We start from the raw sequence: 23,271 nt of genomic DNA on the forward strand, positions 1-23,271 counted from the left end.
CGATGGTGCAGTGCAGTGGGTAAAGCGTTGACCTGGAATGCTGAAAGCAGGTTTGAAACCCCCGGCTTCCCTGGTCAAGGCACATATGGGAGTTGATGCTTTCTGCTCCTTCCCCCTTCTCTCTCTCTCTCTGTCCCCGCTCTCTAAAATGAATAAATAAAATATAAAATAAATTAATTAATTTAATTAAAGAAAAAAAAACTAAGCTTTAAAAAAAAAAAAGAACTGGTGGGCCATTTTCCTTTATTCCTGCTCGCAACTGGCGGGCAAGAAAATATACAAGCAGGAAACACTTCCCTTTCCATTCAGGGCTTCCAAAACCACTGACCTTTTCCGTTTTTTTCCTAGAATCAAAGTCCGTCACCAGTCTTATTCACCTCTGTTTCCCATCTCCTCCTGTACAAACTAGCTTCTCCTTCAGCATTCTGTCATTTTGGCTGCCTCCTCCTCTCCACATGGCCTCTCTCTCTCAAAATGGCCTCCTAGCTCCTCCTTTTAAAACTTTTCCCTGGGAGCCCTGGCTGGTTGGCTCAGCGGTAGAGCGTCGGCCTGCCTTGCGGGGGACCCGGGTTCGATTCCCGGCCAGGGCACATAGGAGAAGTGCCCATTTGCTTCTCCACCCCCACCCCCTCCTTCCTCTCTGTCTCTCTCTTCCCCTCCCGCAGCCAAGGCTCCATTGGAGCAAAGATGGCCCGGGCGCTGGGGATGGCTCCTTGGCCTTTGCCCCAGGCTCTAGAGTGGCTCTGGTCGCGGCAGAGCGACGCCCCGGAGGGGCAGAGCATCGCCCCCTGGTGGGCAGAGCGTCGCCCCTGGTGGGTGTGCCGGGTGGATCCCCGTCGGGCGCATGCGGGAGTTTGTCTGACTGTCTCTCCCCGTTTCCAGCTTCAGGAAAAAAAAACAAAAAAACTTTTCCCTGGGACAACCCCTTCCTCCAGCGCACATTAGCATAACCAAGCCCCTTCCCAAGCAGGAAGGTAATTAGTATTATCACCTAGGCAATGGCCATCCACGTGGGCAATGCCATCTTTAACAACAAAAGTGAGCATAAAAATTATATTAAACTTATTTGCCCAATACTTACATATCTAGGAATTTATCCTAAGGATTAATTTCACAAACAAACTGTGTGACAATGTTGGGCAAACAAGTGTATAACAAGTGTGTTAGGCCTGCTCGCTTGTACTTTGCCTGATTGATACATGAGCATGGGGCAGCGACATGTGTGTATAGTCTATGTAAGGCCATGGGTGCTTGCCCTCAGGGAGGCAGACTTGCGAATTGAGGACTACCTGCCTGCTTGGGAGGGGCCATTGTTTGCTATGGTTTGCCGTGGAAGCGGTCCCCCCTCCCCTGCCTGTTGTTTGTGAGTCCAGAGAGAAAGAGAGGAAAGCAGTGCTTGCTTGTCTGCTGTTGCAAGACTCTAATAAACAGAATGGCCCTCCATTTTCTGGCTCCCCAGTTCCTTTACTGTCTGCTCAAATCCAATGGGAACCTGCATGGCCATGGCCACTGGCCTTACAAACAATGTCAGCAAAACCTTTATTTGTAAGAGTAAAACCAAACAACAAAAAAATATTTATCAACTTGATGGTGAATTATATAGCTAATAAAAATTATACCCATATACAATACTGAAAAATATGCATGACAAAATATTTGAATGAAACTAACATATAACAAGGCAACACTGATGTGGAAAGTTGGGTCAAAACAGACTTTGGAAGATGACAATGCTGATTCAAATCCCATATAGTTACTATTCAACTGAATGACCTTGAGCATGTCCTTTAATCTCACTCAGCCCCTGTTTCTTTATTTTTAAACCAGAAATATCAATTCTCCTCATAGGAACAAGTTTTCATAAGCTGGAATTCACCTACAAAAAAAATTACTGAAATTCCCCATTAAAAATATTCATGTGCAAGTCAGTTACTCTAAAAAATTGTCACCTTCTTTGCAACACACTTTACATGTCAGATTTAACTTTCATGTCTCATCATTGAAACAACCAGCAAAACCTGCTGCTGTGTTGTGAAGTGCTTTGCTGGCCTTGGTAACTATATCATCTTCCTGGTGAATGACAAGGTAAAATTAAGAACTAAAACTACACAGTAGAAATAAAGTGCCAATCACCTCTAGAAGTTACACTTCCCATTTTGTTTTCTTGCACTGCATTCTCATTTACCATCATAAGTTATTTTCATTCAAAAGAAGGTATAATGAAGTATCATTCAGAATCAAGAAAGACTGAACTCTGAACAGAGTGTGCGAGAAAGAAATAAATCACATAGAGGAGAAAAGGAAAGAACAATGAAAGGACGTCTGGCCCTGGCCAGTTAGCTCATTGGTAGAGCACTGGCTTGGCGTGTGTATGTCCAGGGCTTGATTCCCCATCAGGGCACACAGGAGAAGTGACCATCTGCTTCTCCACCCCTCCCCTTCTCTCTCTCTCTCTCCCTCTCTCTCTCTCTCACTCTCTGTCTCTCTCTCTCTTTCTCCTTCCTGCAGCCATGGCTCAATTGATTGGAGTGAGTTGGCCCAGGTGCTGAGGATGGCTTGGTGGCCTCTGCCTCAGGCACTGAAAATAGCTCAGTTGCTGAGCAACAGAGCAATGCTCCAGATAGGCAGAGCATCAGCCCCATAAGGAGCTTGCTGAGTGGATCCTGATCAGGGCACATGTGGAAGTCTGTATATCTGCCTCCCCTGCTCATTGAATTTAAAAAAAAGGAAAAAGAAAAAAAAGAACATCTGAGGAGAAGAGATAAAATGGAGTAATAAATCTGTGCATATATTCCCAGACATGATCCAGATGATATGACATGGTATCTGTGAGCAGCACTCAACAAACTCAGGAGTTTCATTTCAACATAGCAATTCTAAATCTGTAACATTTAGAAATAACATGGCTTGCTGTTTCTGGCTTGCTGGTTTACCCTTGAAGGTTGAGACACAAAATACATGACAAAGCAAACAACAGGGAGGGCCCCTGCTTCAGCAATAGATGGCTGTTGGTGCACCACACTGGGTTACAAACACTCTATAGTTTATTTGTTCCTGTGTCAGTGGCAGCATCTGAGCAGGATTATTAATACTAAAGTCATTTTTAGTGCCTCTTCTATAAGTTCATTGGGAGATCTTTATCCTTTTACCTAACCATATTTGTGCTTATAATTAGTACTATGAATTTGAAACATTGCAGTAATATGTCCCAATCTATCTCAATCCAGATAATTGGGGGTGGGAACGAATGTGTTTCTTAAAAGCAAGGCACAGATAAAATAATTTTGGTTTCCTGTTCTCTTGATGTTTTTCATGACTAAATGATTATTGGACTAAATATTTCATTATAGGGGATTTTCCATACACAGTCAGAGTCATGTCTTCATAGGGCGTAATTCTCCTGAGTTTAAGGTCATCTTAAATGTCACAGTAAGCTCGGGACCTGTCACTGTGTGAGGAAAATGGAACCTATAGCTCCTGACCCACTGCTTTTACCCACATGAAGCACAGTCTCACTGGGCACAACGCAGGGGCCAGCCTGGGAGCAGGTGTGAGCACCTTACGTGGGAATGAAGAGGCAATAGCCCACCTGGTGGCTCCTGTGCCACACAGTCACTTGCTCTTCCTTCCTTCCATCCCTGGCTTGGACCTCCTTTCCTGTAGTTTATCACTGTGCAGCCTCTTGCTTGCAAGACTCCCTCTCCACACGGGGCCAATCAAGTCTTTAATCAGAATTGGAACTTCTCTGAAATTCCTGCACATTTCTTGAGAGTATGTTTACAGTACAAAACTACCTTAGGTTTGCAAAGACACGATGTCTGTCAGCAAGCCACACTCAGCCTTCTGCAGTGTCTGAATCACAGTACTAACCATGCAGATGGAGTAACCACTCGTATGTGCCAAATGCAGGACTTCTCTCTTTCACTTCCCTGCCAACACATCCCACTGCACTTGTGCAAGCCTCAAGCAATGTGTCCAGCACAGAGCGGGCACCCAGAAAATGTTACTTTCCCTTTCCTTCATGTGGGACTGGGGGTTAGTCATTTTAAGAGGAAGGAAATGCTCATTTTTGTCACCTATTGGTTCAAAAATAACTAGTAATGGTAGTAATGTGTAATTAGTAGTACAGTAATACTAATAGATGTGTATTATACCATTATCTGCCAAACTTTGTTTTAAAGGTTTACATGGATTATCATCACACTCCTCACAGTAGCCCATACAATCCATCCTCACAAGGATTATCCTATATATTTGTATGTGATGGGTACTGGCCTGTTAGGGTGTTACAGTACATGTACATACAGAATATGAATTACTTGCCCCTGATTATGCAAGCTGACTACTGGATTTAGGAAGATGGAGACAAATGGCCTTACACAGAGCTGTTTCTGTAGAACAGTGTGGAACCTAAATGGACTGGAATGACCAAACATGCTGTAGGGAATGAATGAGTAAAGCAAAAGGCAAGGACAGAGCAGCTCAGGGGTTAGAACTGGTTTTGAGCAGTTAGCTAATTTTCCTTATGGCATAATTACTTAAACTCTGATTCTCAGTTTCCTCAAGCACAAAATAAGGATAAAGCCCCCTAGTACACAGGATGATTAAAAGGAATAAGCTATTGCATACAAAGCAGTCAACATAGTGTTTAGCATACAATATATATATATATACTCAACTGCAAAAATAAAGCATGTTAAATTTTTTTTAAAAGACCATACTCACTAATCATTAGAGAAATGCAAAAGAAAACCATAGTGAGCCACTACCTAGAAAGAAAATAATAAGGACTAGTGAGAATATGGAAAAACTGAACTGCTGTGCACTGTTAGTGGGCATGTGACTTGGTCCAGCTACTGTGGAGAACAGTATGAAAACTCCTCAAAAAATTAAAAATGGAACTGCCTTATGACCCAGCTGTTGTAAAGTACCGTACCCCAGATGCTGAAAAGTACTGTACCTCACTTCTGCAGGTTTACGTAGAGACACCAAGTCCAGATGAATTTTGAAGGGTTTTTTTAAAGGAGGAGATTTGTTAAATATGCTGGCTGCATATGACTGACATGGGGCATTTGCAGACCCAAATCGTGTGTCCCAAATACATCTCAGGGGCTGGTTATATACCCTTGATCACACACGGGCTGGGGAGAGCATGACATCATGGCACAAGCTTACAACATTTGTTTAGGGGATACACAAGAACATTAAGACTTTCAAGGTAACACAACCAAAGATATTTACAATCTTTCAGGGTTCATCTTCCCTCCTTTGCCTAGAAGTATGTTACTCTCAAGATTCCAGGAAGGGGGGAGGAACTACAATCGATGTAGGGTGGTATGTAAATTCTGTCTCCCATTGGAAGAGAAAAAGTTTCTCAGTTAACCTTTATTTTAGTTTTAAAACTAAATGACCCATTGTTCTTGCAAGCCAGAAACTTCTACATTCTTCTCCTTCCCCTCCCCAAAGGAAGGACAGGACAGGAAAGCCTGACCTTTCCTCCTAAAATATCAATATTAATTTTGTAGCTTTTTGATACCTTACTACACAGCAAGTCCACTTCTGGGTGTTTATCCAAAAGAATTTAAAGCAGGATCTCAAAAGATATCTACACACTCATGTTCCTAAGCCCATTTACAAAAGCCAAGAGGTGGAAGCAGCCAAATATCCACTGACACATGAATACATGAAGAAAATGCGGTTTACACATAGATGGAATATGATTCATCCTTTAAAAAGAAGGACGTTCTATCAGAGGCTACAACATAGATGGACCTTGAAGACATTATGCCGAGTGAAATAAGCTAGTCATAAAAGGAATAAATACTGTATGTTTCCACTTATGTGAGATACCTCCACTAGTTAGAATCATGAATCGGAAACAGAAAGCATAAGGTGGGTGCAGGACTGAGGGAGGGTGGGATGGGGGGCTGGTGGATGGGTATCGAGTTTCAGTTTTTTGAGAAGGAAAAGTTCTGGAGCTCTTTCACAACAATGCAAAATATAGTTAACACTACTGTACACTTAAAATCGTTAAGAGGGGCGTCGGCCTGGCGTGCGGGAGACCCGGGTTCAATTCCCGGCCAGGGCACATAGGAGAAGCGCCCATTTGCTTCTCCACCCCCACCCCCTCCTTTCTCTCTGTCTCTCTCTTCCCCTCCCGCAGCCAAGGCTCCATTGGAGCAAAGATGGCCCGGACGCTAGGGATGGCTCCTTGGCCTCTGCCCCAGGCGCTAGAGTGGCTCTGGTCGTGGCAGAGCGACGCCCCAGAGGGGCAGAGCATCGCCCCCTGGTGGGCAGAGCGTCGCCCCTGGTGGGCGTGCTGGGTGGATCCCGGTCGGGCATATACGGGAGTCTGTCTGACTGTCTCTCCCCGTTTCCAGCTTCAGAAAAATACAAAAAAAAAAATCGTTAAGAGAGTATATTTTATATTATGTTTTTCAGAAATAAAAAAATTTAAATATTGAATACTACAAAAAGAGTGTATCTGTGAGGACACACAGGGCAGGTCAGCACGGGAAGGAGGAGGAAGGCGAGGTGCAGCTGAGGAAAGGGAAGAAGGCGTCAGCTCCTGGTCTGTCTGTCCTCAGGTGAGCGAGAGAGGAAAGGCCCTGCCACAGAGAAGAGGCTGAGGAGACCATCCGTGCCCTCTCATGCTGAGGTGACACAGAGAGGGGGCTAGAAATAATGTGTCAAGGATCAATCAGCAAGTGTCTGTGAATGTGCCCGCACCTCCAAATTGGAAATAAGGTGCCTTAGAGAAGGACACACAACTCTCAATGGAGGGAAGTGGGATGGAAGAAAAATCCCCAGTCTGCAGTCAGGGTGAGAGGGGCAGTCCTCGTCCCACTGTTGGCTTATCCTCCCTGAGAAAGGCTTTACTCGTAGGCACAAATGGGGACAACTGTACTTTTCTAATGCGTGTTGTGAGAGTTTGAACATACTGTGTTTGAAACATTCTTTTATCCCATGAAACACAATATACATTGTGATCTGACACATAAGCAAACTCTAGCCAAGACCACAACAGGGAGAATCAACAAATAATGTCTACATGCTATCCACAGAGCTAATCATTGATTATTTTGGTGTCTTCTCTCAGTCTTGTTTATGAATGTCCAGATTAACCCAGCACATCAGAGTCTGGGATAATTCTTAGATTCATAGCGAAACTGTGACAGCTTATTCCTTGGCACTATAAGTAATAAATTAAAGGTTCTTACTTAAAACAAGGGAATTGTTTCTTTTAAACCCACGGCTCAAGAATGGAATTCTATTCATTGTTTTCCCTTTCTCTGAAGATAATCTGAAACATTTACAGAAGACAAAACAGATTCTTTCACTTCCAAAGAGGAAAGGAAGAAATTGCACCACATAAGATGGGGGACAGAAGAACTTTTATACAATTAAGTAATTTAATAAACTTGTTGCCCAAAGAAAAATAATGGAATGTTTTCTTTAAGATCTTTAATAAGAGGCCTTCTACATCCTAGAGTATATTGGGGAGAACACCTATTGAATGCCTCTTGAAGACACAGTTCACAATAGTGTGAATATTTCCCAAAATTGTTTCATTAATGTGATCTCCATGTTATGTTTTCCTGTATAAGTTGCAGCTTTAACAACAAAATACATTCAGTTGCTCGGCTACTGTTGCCTAAGGGATTTGGATGAACAAGAAAAAACAGAAGAAAACTCTGAGTAGAGCTTAATGGATATTTATAATCACATGCCATTTCCTAAAATGGCTTGGACTTGTCTATAGCCTAGTTTCCTTATCAGTTTCTTTTCTTATATTGTGATAAACCTTTCTCTTCTAGAATTGGTTTACTTACTCCTGGAATTTTTTTAAGTGATTAAATATTTTGGATCTGTATCTAGTTTTCTTTATTTTTATATGAAAGTCCACTCAACACCAACAATTTGGGCAGGAAAATGCCTGGCTCCTATCAAGGGCCCCCACTTATGATCTTAAAGGAGGGGCTCAAGAATAGACAGTTACTAAGGAGCACTACAATTGGGAAACTGAACGAGTAAATGAAAGCTCAGCTCAACCCTCTGGTAGCTGTAACTTCTAGCAGCTCACTGTGAATGAGCATCAGGTTCTTTTGCCAATGCTTTCTTAATTCTAGCAATAATGACATTGTTCCACTGGTTTCCACTTGAGTCATACCCACTGTGACTCTTTCCACTCAGGTGTCCAATTTACTCTCAAATAAACTGTTTTTATGCAGACAGTAGGAAAAGAGGAGCTTGCATGTATATATGGGCAGAAAGAAAGATGAAGAAATAAAAGGCTTTCAGGAAAATACAAATTTTATGAAAATCCCCAATCTGTTTTTTTTTTAAAAAACAGTGTAAATCTGTGCAACACCAAACCTGACTGTCAGCTGTCACACAGCAAACCCTTTCAGATGAGGAACTTGAGCAATTCTGCCAAACTGAATGATAAACGCTTTGTCATGCTTCCTTGCTCCTCTACACAAACCAGGAGTGTATCATGGAGATAGCTCCTCCCTACCTCCCTGCCTTGCTCCTCCCTCCACACTGTTACTCTTGGTTAGAGGAAAGCAACGCTTTCCTTTACATTCAGGGCTCCCAAAGCCACTGACTTATCCGAGTTTCCTACAATCAAAGGTTTCTACCTCACTAGCCTTATTCACCTCTGTTCCCCATCTCCTTCTCTCTGCACAAACTCTGCACAAACTGGCTTCTCTTTAAGCACTCCTCCATTTCAGCACAGCCTCTCCTCTCCTCCATGTGGCCTTTCTCTGCTCTCCTACTGCATGGGCTCCTCGTAGAATGTAATCGCTCTTCTTCCAGAACAACATGATCTCTCTTCCTTTTTAAAACTTTTGATGCAAAAGCCCTCCCCCAACACACATTAATAAAATCACACGCATCCTAAGCAATCACCTGGGTGACAGGCTTCCACGTGGGCAGTGCCATCTTTAACAAAGTGAGCATAATATATTTTATCTGCCCAAGTGTTGTCATCATAAGTAAAAAAATAATTTTTAATGATAAAAAAAATTAAATTATAATCAGAAGGTGTAAAGCCAGTAGCCACGGCCACCATCACAGCCGCCTGGCCCATGCAGGTTCGCATTTGATTCAGACAGATGGTAATGAAACAACAGAGCCGAGAACTGGTGGGCCATTAGCTTTAATCCTAGCTTGCACCCAGCGGGCAAGAAATACACACAGTGAGAAAACACTTCTCTTTCCATTCAGGGCTCCCAAAGCCACTGACTTATCTAGCTTTCCTAGAATCAAAGTTTTGTACCTCACCAGCCTTATTCACCTCTGTTCCCCATCTCCTTCTCTCTGCACAAACTGGCTTCTCCTTCAGCACTCCACCATCTTGGCTGCTTCTCCTCTCCTCCACGTGGACTTTCTCTGCTCTCCTGTAATGCTAGTTTCAGGAACCGAGTGAGAGAGCAAGGCCCGGTCTGCCCCATTTTATAGTGTAGAAATCCAAACCTTTAAGCCAATCTACACATAAGAAAGTCTCTGATACAAAGCCACTTATCTAAGGCATAAATGGGATTCCTCATAAGAGTGCACCACCCCTATCATGCAACAGTCAAGGGTGTGGGGAAAAGCTTAGTCTTAAAACTAAGCCTTAGGCTATAATGACCCTGCCTGCTTACATCCTGTCCCCCACACCCAATGCAAACTATAAGAGAGCAAACCTATATATCATATTTACAAACTTATTTGACCAACAGAAGGATGTGTTTTAATTGTTTTTAAAGTATTGGTGTAGGGTTCCCTAAGTTATTTATACTATTCTCATTTTTCCTAGTGAAATAATAACATTTTTTAAAATAACTGATCAGGACTTGGGATTAGGCTGTAGCTACAACCAGTGTCTACCCAAACAGTTCCTCTTCCCATCTCACATCCTCACACTCAACTCTAAAAAGTTAACTAGACTTGCTAAATGGCCATGGAAGTTAAATAATAAACTTCATTTGAAATGATTAAAGAGTTAAAATTCATACAGATCTTAGACTCATCAGATGTGGCCTTTTGTGTCACTAATAAGACAGACAGACAAGACCGGTGGGGAGAGAAGGGTCTGCTGTTAGCACATATCCAGGGAATTCTCAGCATTTCCAGTCAGACTCCCTAACTTTATTTACAAATGGTTATTATCATTCTAAATTGTATTCCCTAATTTAATGTAACAAAAATGTTTGAAAATAAATTAGAAAGGTCTAAGAGTTTAGCTGGAATGGTAAAAGCGCAAATGTGTGTCCTCTCTAGAACTGAGAAGGGCCACCCACACGGTTCCGCCCAGCGGGGCTTCAGCAGGTTTCTGGCCTGTCCAATGACAGCTTTCATTCTGAACAGTCTGCACATGATTCTCACAGAGAGAAAAATAATGCTCTGGGTTAAGTTCCATAAAAACATCATTTTGGATGTGACAAGCTTTTGGATTACAACATTAATGAGCAAAAAAAGAGGCATGAGCAGAGGAGGCTGAGGTCAGAAAGGGAGCATAGGGAGCATAGTGCTAATGGAGCCAATGCAAGAGGGGACCAACTGAAAAAGTCACTCCAACTGACAGCGTGCCCCTCAGCAGGGAGCTGCCACATAGGAGGTCGCTCACCAGCACGTTCTCCAGAATTCGCTACATTCCTTCACCCATGATTCACTCTTCATTCCCTGACCTTTGCTTTACCCCTGAAGCTAAATGCCCCTCACATTGTGCAAGGAGTTATTTCAAACTTTCTTCACCCATGATTCATTCTTCATTCCTTGACCTTTGCTTTACCCCTGTAGCTTAATGCCCCTCACATTGTGCAAAGAGTTATTTCAAACATGCAGACTTTAAAAGGATAGGTACAAAAAAAGAGTAGCAGGGGCATATAATGAGGAGCAAATTTAGAGGCCAGACTTCTATGCATAATGCCTGGAAGGCCTAAGCTTTAAATGAGTTCAACCTTGAGAAAAGAATGAGAGGTCAGAGATAATAAGGACAAAGGGGCTCTTTTCTGTCAGGGATGGCAGCTTCAAGAGCTGTACAACTTGCTCTGACTTCTTCCTTTCTACCAAGATCTTCAATGAGGAGCTCTGACACATGCACCTCTTAGACCAGTGGTCGGAAAACTTTTTGGCTGAGAGAGTCATGAACGCCACATATTTTAAAATGTAATTCCGTGAGAGCCATACAATGACCATGTATGTTACTCATTATCCAATAAAAATGTGGTGTTGTCCCTGAGGACAGCTGTGATTGGCTCCAGCCACCCACAACCATGAACATGAGCGGTAGGAAATGAATGGATTGTAATACATGAGGATGTTTTCTATTTTTAACATTATTATTTTTTTATTAAAGATTTGTCTGGGCCTGACCTGTGGTGGCGCAGTGGATAAAGCGTCGACCTGGAATGCTGAGGTCACCGGTTCGAAACCCTGGGCTTGCCTGGTCAAGGTACATATGGGAGTTGATGCTTCCAGCTCCTCCCCCCTTCTCTCTCCCTGTCTCTCCTCTCTCTGTCTCTCCCTCTCCTCTGTAAAAAAAAAAAAAAAAAAAAAAAAAAAAAAAAAAAAAAAAAAAAAAAAAAAAAAAAAAAAAAAGATTTGTCTGTGAGCCAGATGTAGCCATTAAAAGAGCCACATCTGGCTCGCAAGCCATAGGTTCCCGACCCCTGTTTTAGACGGTGGGGAAGTGTGTTGATAGGTTAGGAATGACAAGCACTGAAGTACTTCCCAGATTCCAGTGAACGTTCCTGAGCACTGTGGGCAGACTGCTGTCAGCAACCTTGGAAAAAGTGCATCTTATACAGCTGTTGTAAATTTTTTTACCTGCATTTTCCACTTTTTCATGCTTGTTTTTGCGTACATTGTTGAAAACAGTGATTTCTCATCAGACACAGATGAGGACAAGCTAATGGATGGGAGTTTTGACAGTGATGATGAGTTGTATGAATTTTATAATAAATAAAACTTGAGTTCAATAACTTTATGTAATATATTTTTTTCAAATTAAGGTACGTCTTATACATGGGAGCATTTTATACGTGGATAAATATGGTAAGTAAGTTTTAGAAAATTTGGGAGGGTTTGCTAATGGTCCACTAGAGCAGCAAGGAGCTTCTGTGTGTGCTGGTGCTGAAATGGGATAGAGATGAGTGCCACAAGTCCAGAGCAATGAGCAGGGACTCAGAAAATAAGTTTTCCCAGCAGAATTCTGTAAAATCTGCAGTCTTCCTAGAAGACTTGAGCCTGGATAGGGCTGTCACTATCAAAGGCAGAGCCGGTCCTGCACCACCTGAGGCTGACACCTCCGTGCCCAAGCTCTGTACAGGAGAGCTTTCACATTTGAGACTCTGAAACACACACAAGCACAGAAACCAGGGCCTGGCACAGGCAGAGGACACTTGCACATCTATATACAATACCCAGATACATATTAAGGGGAAGCATATCCTCCTTGTGCCACACATGACTCCTGAGTCAGAGCTGATTTGATCCAAACTAGACATTCATGCCAGGCAAACAAGAGTCCTACTCGCCCAGCCACCAGTGCTGTTCAAGTTCACATCTTGCACACAACTGCGACCAAACAACCAAGGTTGAAGGAAAACCACTGAACCAATAAGCAGAACCTAATCCTGAAAAAACACACTATAAGACACAAAATACAAGGTTAAAATAAATGTATTTAGTATCTTCAGAGAGATTCTAGGGGGCTATGAACCTATTAAAAATGAAATACACATAGCTACTAAAAATTTATGAGGATGTTTAAGATTATTTACATGTTTAAGACAAGAGAGGGGAAAAGAGAAACAGGGTCACTCCAAGTCCTCATAAACTCCTGAAGCACACAGAGCAGGCCTCAAGTGACGTCATTTCCTTTCTCAAGGTCATCAGACTGGTAAGTGGGAAATGCCAGTGATAGGGTGTGTCTGTCTGGAGTCTAGCAAGCCATTAAATAAATGATTTCATGACAGGACACCTGAAAAGAAATAACATCCTACCAGTGACTGACAGAATCATAAAGCTAACAGAAGCCTATCACCTGTTAAAGCAGGGGTCCCCAAACTATGGCCCGCGGGCCACATGCGGCCCCCTGAGGCCATTTATCCAGCCCCCACCGCACTTCCGGAAGGGGCACCTCTTCCATTGGTGGTCAGTGAGAGTAGCATAGTTCCCATTGAAATACTGGTCAGTTTGTTGATTTAAATTTACTTGTTCTTTATTTTAAATATTGTATTTGTTCCCATTTTGTTTTTTTACTTTAAAATAAGATATGTGCAGTGTGCATAGGGATTTGTTCATAGTTTTTTTTATAGTCTGGCCCTCCAACGGTCTGAGGGACAGTGAACTGGCCCCCTGTGAAAAAAGTTTGGGGACCCCTATGTTAGAGGAATCGCTAATTTAATTATTTTCCCTCTAGATTGTGAACTTCTTGAAGTATCACCTTTCTATACTGCATTCAATCTTTCCCCATTGTTGATGTTTACCAAATGACATATTTTCAATAAATATCTACTGAAAGACAATTAAAGTTAATACCAACACCACGCCTGTTGTAAAAGCATGTATGAGGTTAAAAGGGGTCTCTCTGCTGGCCTCATCTCCTGGGGTCCACAGAGCATCCTCGCCAGCTATGGAACTTGAGACAGGTTACCTCACCTTCCTGCACCTTCACTGCTGTAGCTACAAAGTGGAAATAGCACTAAGCTCAGCACAGGGCTATTGTGAGGACTAAGTATGTAGAGGGTAAACAAGCTCCACAGAGGGTAAGCACTTGTTCAATGGTCATGACCATCATTCTCTTTTCCTTGGGGGCCTATACGCTCCTCGAGAGCAGGACTGTCCTTTCTCACTGTATCCCCAGAATTGGACATATCACTGGTGTTAATTCATGTCTGATGAATATCAGTATGAACTCATATAGTTTTGAATCTTCTGAAGAATATTTTCCCTGTACTTAATAATGACTTCTTGACAATTCTCTTCCTGAAATCAGCCCTCCACCAAGAGTGGCAGGAGAGGCTTCAGTGCTGAACAGCCCTCTCATGCTGATGGGTTCAGCCTTGTCCAGTGGCCACGCTTGCCCGGCGGCCACACTCCCTTGGTGGGGAGGGTGCTGGCTGTGCATGTCCCTCCTTTCTGCAGAAAGTCCTTTGTTTACACGCTGTCTGGTGCGTGTCAGACTCTCCTGCATCTGAACCTGTCTCCCTCTTTCCCTATGCCTTTCCTCCTCTGCCATGCCCCACACTCAGGACAACATCCAAGCCAGCCTGGGGTTCTGCAGTAAGCCATCGTCCTGGACCATTCAAAGTGAATGGTCTGTTCAGTGGCTCATGGAACCTGCAGAAAGGAGACAGCTAAGTACAGTTCTGAGTCTCAGTTTTGCTCACTTAAAGCCCTTTCGAAAAATAATTCTTGCCCTGACCTGTGGTGGTGCAGTGGATAGAATGTTGACCTTAAATGCTGCGGTCACCAGTTCAAAACCCCAGGCTTGCCCAGTCATGACACATAGGAGAAGCAACTATTATCTTCCTGCTCCTCATTCCCCTTTTCTCTCTCTCTCTCCTTGCTCTCAAATCAATAAAATCTTTTAAAAATAAGAAAGAGCCTGACCAGGTGGTGGCACAGTGGGTAGAGTGTCTGACTGAGACGCAGAGGACCCAGGTTCAAAAACCCACGGGGTTGCTGGCTTGACCGTAGGATCATAAACATGACTCCATGGTCCCTGGCTTCAGCCAAAATGTCGCTGGCTTGAGCAAGGGGTCACTAGCTCTGCTAAAGCCCCCCTTACCCCCCACCCCCCCCGGGTCAAGGCACGTATGAGAAAGCAATCAATGAACTAAGGAGACTAAGGAGCCAACAATGAAGAATTGAGGCTTCTCATCTCTCTCCCTTCCTGTCTGTCTGTCCCTATCTGTCCCTCTCTGTCATACACACACAAAAAAATAAAATAAAGAAAAATAATTCCTTTGAATTTGTAGAGAGGATGACATGACAGCTGTGCAAGGGCTTTAAAAATTTAATTAATTTATTTTTTACAGAGACAGAGAGAGAGTCAGAGAGAGGGATAGACAGGGACAGACAGACAGGAATGGAGAGAGATGAGAAGCATCAATCATTAGTTTTTCATTGCGCGTTGCAACACCTTAGTTGTTCATTGATTGCTTTCTCATATGTGCCTTGACCGCGGGCCTTCAGCAGCCTGAGTAACCCCTTGCTGGAGCCAGTGACCTTGGGCTCAAGCTGGTGGAATTTTGCTCAAACCAGATGAGCCCGCGATCCAGCTGGCGACCTCAGGGTCTCGAACCCGGGTCTTCTGCATCCCAGTCCGACGCTCTATCCACTGTGCCACCGCCTGGTCAGGCGGCTTTAAAAATTTAAAGGCATAAATTATCATCTTATATTTGTGTGCTACAGTAACAAAAATTGGTCATTTTTACCAATCTTAATTTTAAATGCCAAATTTTCCAAAATTAAACATAAGAAAAATTTTAAATCACTTTTATTGTGTCATATTCTTAGAAATATTGGCCTATTTTTTTATTTTATTTATTTTTTTTAGTGTGTGTCTGTGACAGAGAGAGAAGCAAACAGATAGGAAGGGAAAGAAATGAGAAGCATCAACTTATAATTGTAGCACTTTTATTGTTTATTGACTGCTTTCTTTTTTTTTTTTTTTTTTTTTTTTCAGTATCAAGAATGACCTTTATTCAGATCCCAAGTACAACCCCTTAATCCCTTTGGCTCACAAAACACATTTGGTCTGCTGGGAAGTTTACATGTCATGTTGGTGAATTTTATCCTTTAAAGAGCATTTTATGAATTTGACTCCAATGGCAAGAGAAGTGAAGGCAAAAATTAATGAATGGGACTACATCAGACTAAGAAGTTTTTGCTCAGCAAGAGAAACTGATAACAAAATAAACAGAAAGCCAACTAAATGGGAAATGATTTTTTCAAACAACAGCTCAGATAAGGGCCTAATATCCAAAATATACAAAGAACTCATAAAACTCAACAACAAACAAACAAACAATCCAATAAAAAAATGGGAAGAGGATATGAATAGACACTTCTCCCAGGAAGAAATACAAATGACCAACAGATATATGAAAAGATGCTCATCTTCTTTAGCTATTAGAGAAATGCAAATCAAAACGGCAATGAGATACCACCTCACACCTGTTCGATTAGCTGTTATTAGCAAGTCAGGTAATAGCAAATGTTGGAGAGGCTGTGGAGAAAAAGGAACCCTCATACACTGTTGGTGGGAATGTAAAGTAGTACAATCATTATGGAAGAAAGTATGGTGGTTCCTCAAAAAACTGAAAATAGAACTACCTTATGACCCAGCAATCCCTCTACTGGGTATATATCCCCAAAACTCAGAAACATTGATACGTAAAGACACATGCAGCCCCATGTTTATTGCAGCATTGTTCACAGTGGCCAGGACATGGAAACAACCAAAAAGCCCAGCAATAGATGACTGGATAAAGAAGATGTGGCACATATACACTATGGAATACTACTCAGCCATAAGAAATGATGACATCGGAACATTTACAGCAAAATGGTGGGATCTTGATAACATGATACGAAGCGAAATAAGTAAATCAGAAAAAAACAGGAACTGTATTATTCCATATGTAGGTGGGACATAAAAGTGAAACTAAGAGACATTGATAAGAGTGTGGTGGTTACGGGGGAGAGGGGGGAATGGGAGAGGGATAGGGGGTGGGGAGGGGCATAAAGAAAACAAGATAGAAGGTGACAGAGGACAATCTGACTTTGGGTGGTGGGTATGCAACATAATTGAACGACAAGATAACCTGGACTTGTTATCTTTGAATATATGTATCCTGATTTATTGATGTCACCCCATTAAAAAAATAAAATTAAAAAAAAAAAAAGCACTTTGAAAATTTTTAGTTTTTCTCAATCAACAAAAGTCCTGCAAAAAAACCAAACAAATAAAAAACCTCAAGCTAGTTTTCACAAAGTAGAACCTTTCTTTGTTTCCTAACAGCTGAGCAGAAAGTATCTAACTCTCGCACAGCTGGGGAAGGGTCATGAGCTGGCTCAGTTCCACCAGGAATGGAATGCCCACTAGTTGCTTTGTCTTTGTTATAATCAGAGTCTGAAGTCTGGCCAGGACTCATGGTTCAGGTTGCCAACACTTCAGCATTATTCCAGATAACTGCCCTTGATTCTGCTGACTTGGAAAATAGATTCCCAGAGTTACACAGGGCCGTTATTCAGAGGGAACTTATTGCTTAATTTTTTTTTCTTTTTTTGGCAGAGGAGGGGTGAGTCATGAAACCTTTGAAATTACAGGGGATTCATGTAAACCCAGAAGTCACTGTCAATGGTCAGCTAATAAAAATTTAAAACTATTTTGTAAAACAAATATTATTTTCCCCTTATATCTTTTACTAGGAATGATTTGACTTGAGTAAGGCATGGCTTCAAGTGGCTTATCTAATAAACTGAGAGACAACAGACTTGTGATACTCATTATGACCAAATACAGAGTTTATTCAACAGCAGTTTGTTCAAGGCTGTTCTTTTCACTCTGCTGTTGGCAGTGAAACATTTGGGAAGAACTTGTATTCCCATCAAAGGTAAACACAAGTTAAAATGGAAAGAAATTTAGTCTGAAAGTTTGTGTAATGACAGTACTTACTGCAAAGAAAACTGCACAATATATTTTATGTTCAATGACACAAAAGACCAAATTTCACACCATAAAATCAATATCCAAAGGTTAACTATAAAAGGGTTGTAATCTGACAGATTTAAAGGCAATAATACATGTTAAGTTATGGAAGATGCAGCTTCTCCCACCTTGTTCTAGAGTCAAGACAATGCCTTGACCACCACTTTCAGAAGTCTCTGACCTCACAATGTCTGCACCTACAACAGCACACAGGGTGCTCTCAAGCATTATCCTGGCAAAACTAGTTTGGAAACTTTTATCTTACTCATAAGGCAGGTGTCTCTTTTCTAATACAGCACCCTGTGAAGATTCTCACAAAGCCAGTAAGGATTGCATCTTGTGGAATTTCTAGATCAGAGGTAGCATAACAAAAGACTATCAACTGATAAGATGCTTGATCAAGGTGTTGTTGAGGCAAATTATAGTGATCCACCCAAAGGCCTGCTATTTCCTCTGGTAAATATTATCATTGTGTTGTAAGGTACTAAAGGCTACAGAATTAATATTAATATTTTAGGAAGCTTAAAGAACATTCTATTAATTTGGGCTATGCATACAGAGAGATTTTGTAAATGATCTCTGTACTTGTATAATTAGCATAAAACCAAGATGGCCGATGATATTGTGTTATAAATGCAGAAAGAGAAAGGAGACTTGGATTCTCTGACCTTCCCCCATACCTGGGGAAATGGGTGAATAGCTAGCCAGGTGTAGGGAGAAAAAAAGATTAAATTAAACCTTTTCTTATATTAATAAACCATTTACAGGCATTTGTTCCCATGGAAACTACCTCTTCCCTCCTAAAAGCATGTAGTTAATATATGTCTCTCTAAACAGAAGGTATATAGGCTTACACCATGATATCAGGTTATTTCCTTGGCCATGTATAATTAATGGTATATAACCAACCCCTAGAATATTAATGACACACACAATTTGGGACTTTAGAACTGTCCCATGTAAGATATATGCAGCCAGCATATTTAATAAATTTTCTCCTTTAATAAAACTTTTCAAAAATTTATTTGGAGTATGTGCTCTATGAAAACCCACAGAATTGTGGACAAGACCCACTGGGGGTGAGGACGACAGAGACACAGAGTGGAGACACAGAGACCCGACTTCAGAGACCAGGTTCTGTATCTCGGATCTCTGGAGATGCAGATCCGATTTATTCAGGAAGTAAGCTAGTTTATATACACAGGTTTAGCCTATAGGGTGTTACAGCGTGTCCTTCACAGCCAATGGCTAAAAAGGTCAGGGAGCTGCCTGGTTGGCACTGAGTTACTTCCTTACAGAGGGCGAGCTTCCTCCTGGGTGTGCCTAGGAGGGTTTCAGGTGCTGGAGTGTTCTCACAGCATGAACGCACTGCTATGAACGCACTCTGCGCTCTACCTACACAGAATTGTGGATTGGGTACCTTACAACATTTGGCGCCCACGTGGGGCATATGGTGTTTCACGTCACCGGTTAGAGGCACCCCGAATTGGACAGACTCTCGGGGAGCTGCCTGGGCCCACTTGAAAGTCGAGGAGAGGCGTACCAGCTGAGACTTCTAGGGCTCCTGGTCTTCCTGTGGGGTCAGGACAGTTCCCCGGTAGAGGCCTCTCGGTTCCAAAACTCGACAATTTGGATAATTTGGCAGAGAAATCAAGGAGGTAAGTAAGGCAACTCTTTTTGCTTTACTGAATTGTCTAGTTTTCCTCTGAACTCTTGCTTTCATTTTTCTGTCTGAGACTGGTACTGGTCAAATTTCTTTGGGTCTAGAATGTAGGTAATTTAGGGGCTTCACTGAGTTGTGACTCCGGAGTTGTGACTCCAGTGATGTAAGTGGGGCCTTCAAAGCTGCTTTGCTGAGCTGAAACTCCGAAAAATTGTAGGTGAGGTAAATCTTTTGTTTTGCTAAGTTGTAGCTCTAGAATTTTGTAGGTAAAGCAAAGCCGTTCCTTTCACTGAGTTGTAACTCCAGAGGTGTGTGGGTGAAACAGTTTCTGCATCGCTGAGTTGTAACTTCGGAAGTACGTAGGTAAAGCCAGCTTTCCAGCATTACTGAGTTGAATCTAGTCCCATTGTGGACTCTCCAAAGACCGAGACGTCAGTAGGAGATTCGTCGGTCTTAAATAGGATTCTCTGGGTTGCATTTAGATGTACTCTGGAAAGACGATTAGTAGAAGCTGAAGTGACCAGGTCCATCAGCTTCTATCACAATTTTGTGTTTGCTCAAGATAATTAAAGGGGACTGAGTAGAGACCCTGTACTTCCAGAGGCAGCTAGTTGTTATGCTCTCAAAGAAAACCTAATTTGAGACACCTTTGTATTTATTGAGATCTCATTCTTCTTTGTTCTCCTTACTTTTGTCTAAAAAAAAAAAATCCTGGGTTTAAAGTCTAAAGTCATTGCAGGACGCGGCCTGCATTACACCTAAGAGGCCACGAGGGAAGTCCTTCCCTCGTCTATGAAAGCATGCTCGTGTATAAGTCCTTTGTTTAATGTCTAAAATGTTTCTGTTTTAAAGCCTGGCTTTGGTCTTTTGTGTTAAAACTGGAAACTTCTGACTAAAAAGCAATCGTAAGTGGAGAATCATTGTCTTCTCTTTGTTCTCAAATTAGATTCGGGTGCCCTGTCAGCTTCTTCTCTGGAAAAAAACACACCATTCTCTTCAGTTGGCTTATTCCCCTTGTCTTATGTAATAATTAATATCCCTATAATCAAACATCTTTTACTCTGGGTGCTAGTTAATTATCTGTCTTATCTTTTTGTTTTTATTGGTACACTAATTCTTAGATTCTCCTGAAACAACTTTCAGTTTTGTAATAAGTAATAACAACCAGAAATTCTAATCCCTGGATAATAAGGACAGTCTGGAATATAGTAATTGGGAACCCAGGTTGTCCCGATCAGTTTCCATACATTGATTGGTGGCTAATTTAATAATGAATCCACCACAGTGGCTTAAAACATGCTCGATACAAAGCAGGTGCCAGGTCTTCTTGGTCGTGCAAAATTTGAGTCAAAAACAGGAAAAAAGGCCCTGGCCGGTTGGCTCAGCGGTAGAGCGTCGACCTATCGTGCGAAGGACCCGGGTTCGATTCCCGGCCAGGGCACACAGGAGAAGCGCCCATTTGCTTCTCCACCCCTCCGCCGCGCTTTCCTCTCTGCCTCTCTCTTCCCCTCCCGCAGCCAAGGCTCCATTGGAGCAAAGATGGCCCGGGCGCTGGGGATGGCTCTGTGGCCTCTGCCCCAGGCGCTAGAGTGGCTCTGGTCGCAACATGGCGACGCCCAGGATGGGCAGATTATCACCCCCTGGTGGGCAGAGCATCGCCCCTGGTGGGCGTGCCGGGTGGATCCCGGTCGGGCGCATGCGGGAGTCTGTCTGACTGTCTCTCCCCATTTCCAGCTTCAGAAAAAAAAAAAAAAGAAAAAAAAAAGAAAAATTAAAAAAATTAAAAAAAAAAAAAAAAAACACAGGAAAAAAGAATAACTAAAGCAATAGTAGCAGCATTCCAAGGGACAAACTCTTCTAAGGATAAGGGACCCTCGGAAGAGGAAGGAGAATTCTCCGAGGCACATGAGGACATAGCTGCCCTTGAGAATGATTATGAGGAAATTAATGTAAATTTTGTTAAAAAAGAAATGAAAATAAAGGAAAAAGAAAAAATTCAAAAAAGAATAGGACTAAGCTAGAAAAGAATCAATGCGCATACTGTAAGGAAAATGGACATTGGAAAATTAAATGTCCCATATTACAAGCAGCCATGGGAAAGAGAGAAAAGCGGAGCCCACAAATTACAAGTGTTCCTCCATCCTCTAAAGCTGAAGGACTAGCAAGTATGCAGTTTGAGTGAGAGAAAAACCAACCTGGGCAGTGTGGTGCGTGGAGTGAGAAGGTGGGGCTGCCGCCCAGGAGAGGCAGACATAAGCATAGTCTCTCACCTCTCTGCAGTCCCCGTCTCTGCCCGCACTGCACCTGAGCGGCAGGCAAACAATAAACAGCCCACCTCCTCCAGGCGCACGGTTAGGCTAGGATTCAGCCTGCTGTGTGTGGAGCGACAGGAATAGAGAAAGAATAAAATAAGTAAAATAGAGCAATAGAGAAAGAATAAAATAACTAAAATATAGAATAAAAATTGGTTTCAAATGTCCACCTGTGGACCAAAGGAGGTTTTGCCCATTTGGAAAATACAGAGTAGAAATAGTATTAAAAATTAGAACTTTGCTTTAAAAAAAAATCTTAAAAAAGAGTAAAAGAATTTAGAAATGAACAAACTGTAGGTGTGGACCTTGCTAGTTAATTGGCGGTTTCTTAAATTAAATTGCAACTCCAGAAGGAGTACTAAAAAACATGGAAAATAGGATTATAGGGAATAGAATTAAAAATAAGTTCGCCGTGGGTTGGGGATGATGGCTTGTCGTCCTCCACTGGTGTAAAAATAAGGGAAAAGGTTCTAAAACTCTCTTGCGGGCCAAGGTGGTGGTAGAATCTCCTCCAAGTCTCTCAGTTACGTAGAAGAAGACATGGAGTTCATAAGGAAGACCCACAACATTAACCATAATAATAAAAACTGTAAAAAGAATTTTCAGGGAATTGCGGAAACCTCAATAGGCTAAAAGCGGCTCATCCTTAGGAAGGTAAATTTATAAAAATTCTATTTTATTTGCTGCTTTTATTGTAAGAAATAAAGCTAAACAGCTGCCAGGGGAGGAAATAAAAGTCAGCGTGGCTTTTGGAAATACTAGGTCCAAACGCCGGCCCGTCTGTGCCACCTCTCGCATGGCAACCGTGTCCCTAATCCAGCGGCAAAAGAGAAGGGAACAGAAGTTCTGAGAGAGTGCCACTTTGGGACTGAGCCTGGAACCTCGCCGCTTGGCCAGGCTAGGGTTCAAGTCAGCCCTCGAGTTGTGCAAAGAGGGTCAAACATGTCGAATGTCTCTTCCTTTTCCCCTCTCCTAAGAACTCTGGTTGGCAAACTGCCATTTGCAAACAGCTCACAGGCTACAGAAGGCCTTTTTGCCCTCTTAGTATAGCTCTCCAACAAAGTGCCAAGTGTAGGCACTTTATATTTAATTTATACAGTTTAAATTTAAAATTTGGCTCTTAAAAGAAAATTCAGCTATTATACTGTTAGTAATTGGCTCTATTAACTAATGGGTTTTCCTACCACTGGGTAAAGAATAATGACTTATTGTTCCCCCACTGTTGTGTAAAAAAGAAAAAAAAAAAGTATTTTCCATGCTAAAATGTATGTGTTATTTTAAAGGCCTTTTTGTTAATTCTTTATTTGCTGTTTTATAGCCCTGTAATATTAGAATCTTAGTTTAAATATTAGAAGTTGTTAACAATGTCTTTTTATACTATATAATATTTAGTTTACTATCATTTTAAAACAATATTAGGTAATATAAAACAAAGAAGTCATATCCTGGAACTCCTGCAAATCTATTTTATCATGCTTTTGTTAAAATTTCTTTTGAATGCTAATGTACTGAATTAATAAGCAGCAAAGAGACTCTGGAATTCTAAAGAAAGCACCAAAACCTGTTTTTCTTGATTTAGTCCA

The 23,271-nt window shown here is 41.9% G+C and overlaps 2 non-coding genes across 2 annotated transcripts; both read left to right on the top strand.

Moving 5' to 3' along the window:
* Window positions 1–514: 514 nt before the first annotated feature.
* TRNAG-GCC (transfer RNA glycine (anticodon GCC)) lies at window positions 515–590 on the top strand. The gene has a single exon. It is a non-coding gene; the product is annotated as a tRNA-Gly (tRNA).
* Window positions 591–20,741: 20,151 nt separating this feature from the next.
* Window positions 20,742–20,817, top strand: TRNAD-AUC (transfer RNA aspartic acid (anticodon AUC)). The gene has a single exon. It is a non-coding gene; the product is annotated as a tRNA-Asp (tRNA).
* Window positions 20,818–23,271: the final 2,454 nt, after the last annotated feature.

The sequence above is a fragment of the Saccopteryx bilineata genome, chromosome 3 (genome assembly GCF_036850765.1).
Source record: "Saccopteryx bilineata isolate mSacBil1 chromosome 3, mSacBil1_pri_phased_curated, whole genome shotgun sequence".
NCBI lineage: Eukaryota > Metazoa > Chordata > Mammalia > Chiroptera > Emballonuridae > Saccopteryx > Saccopteryx bilineata.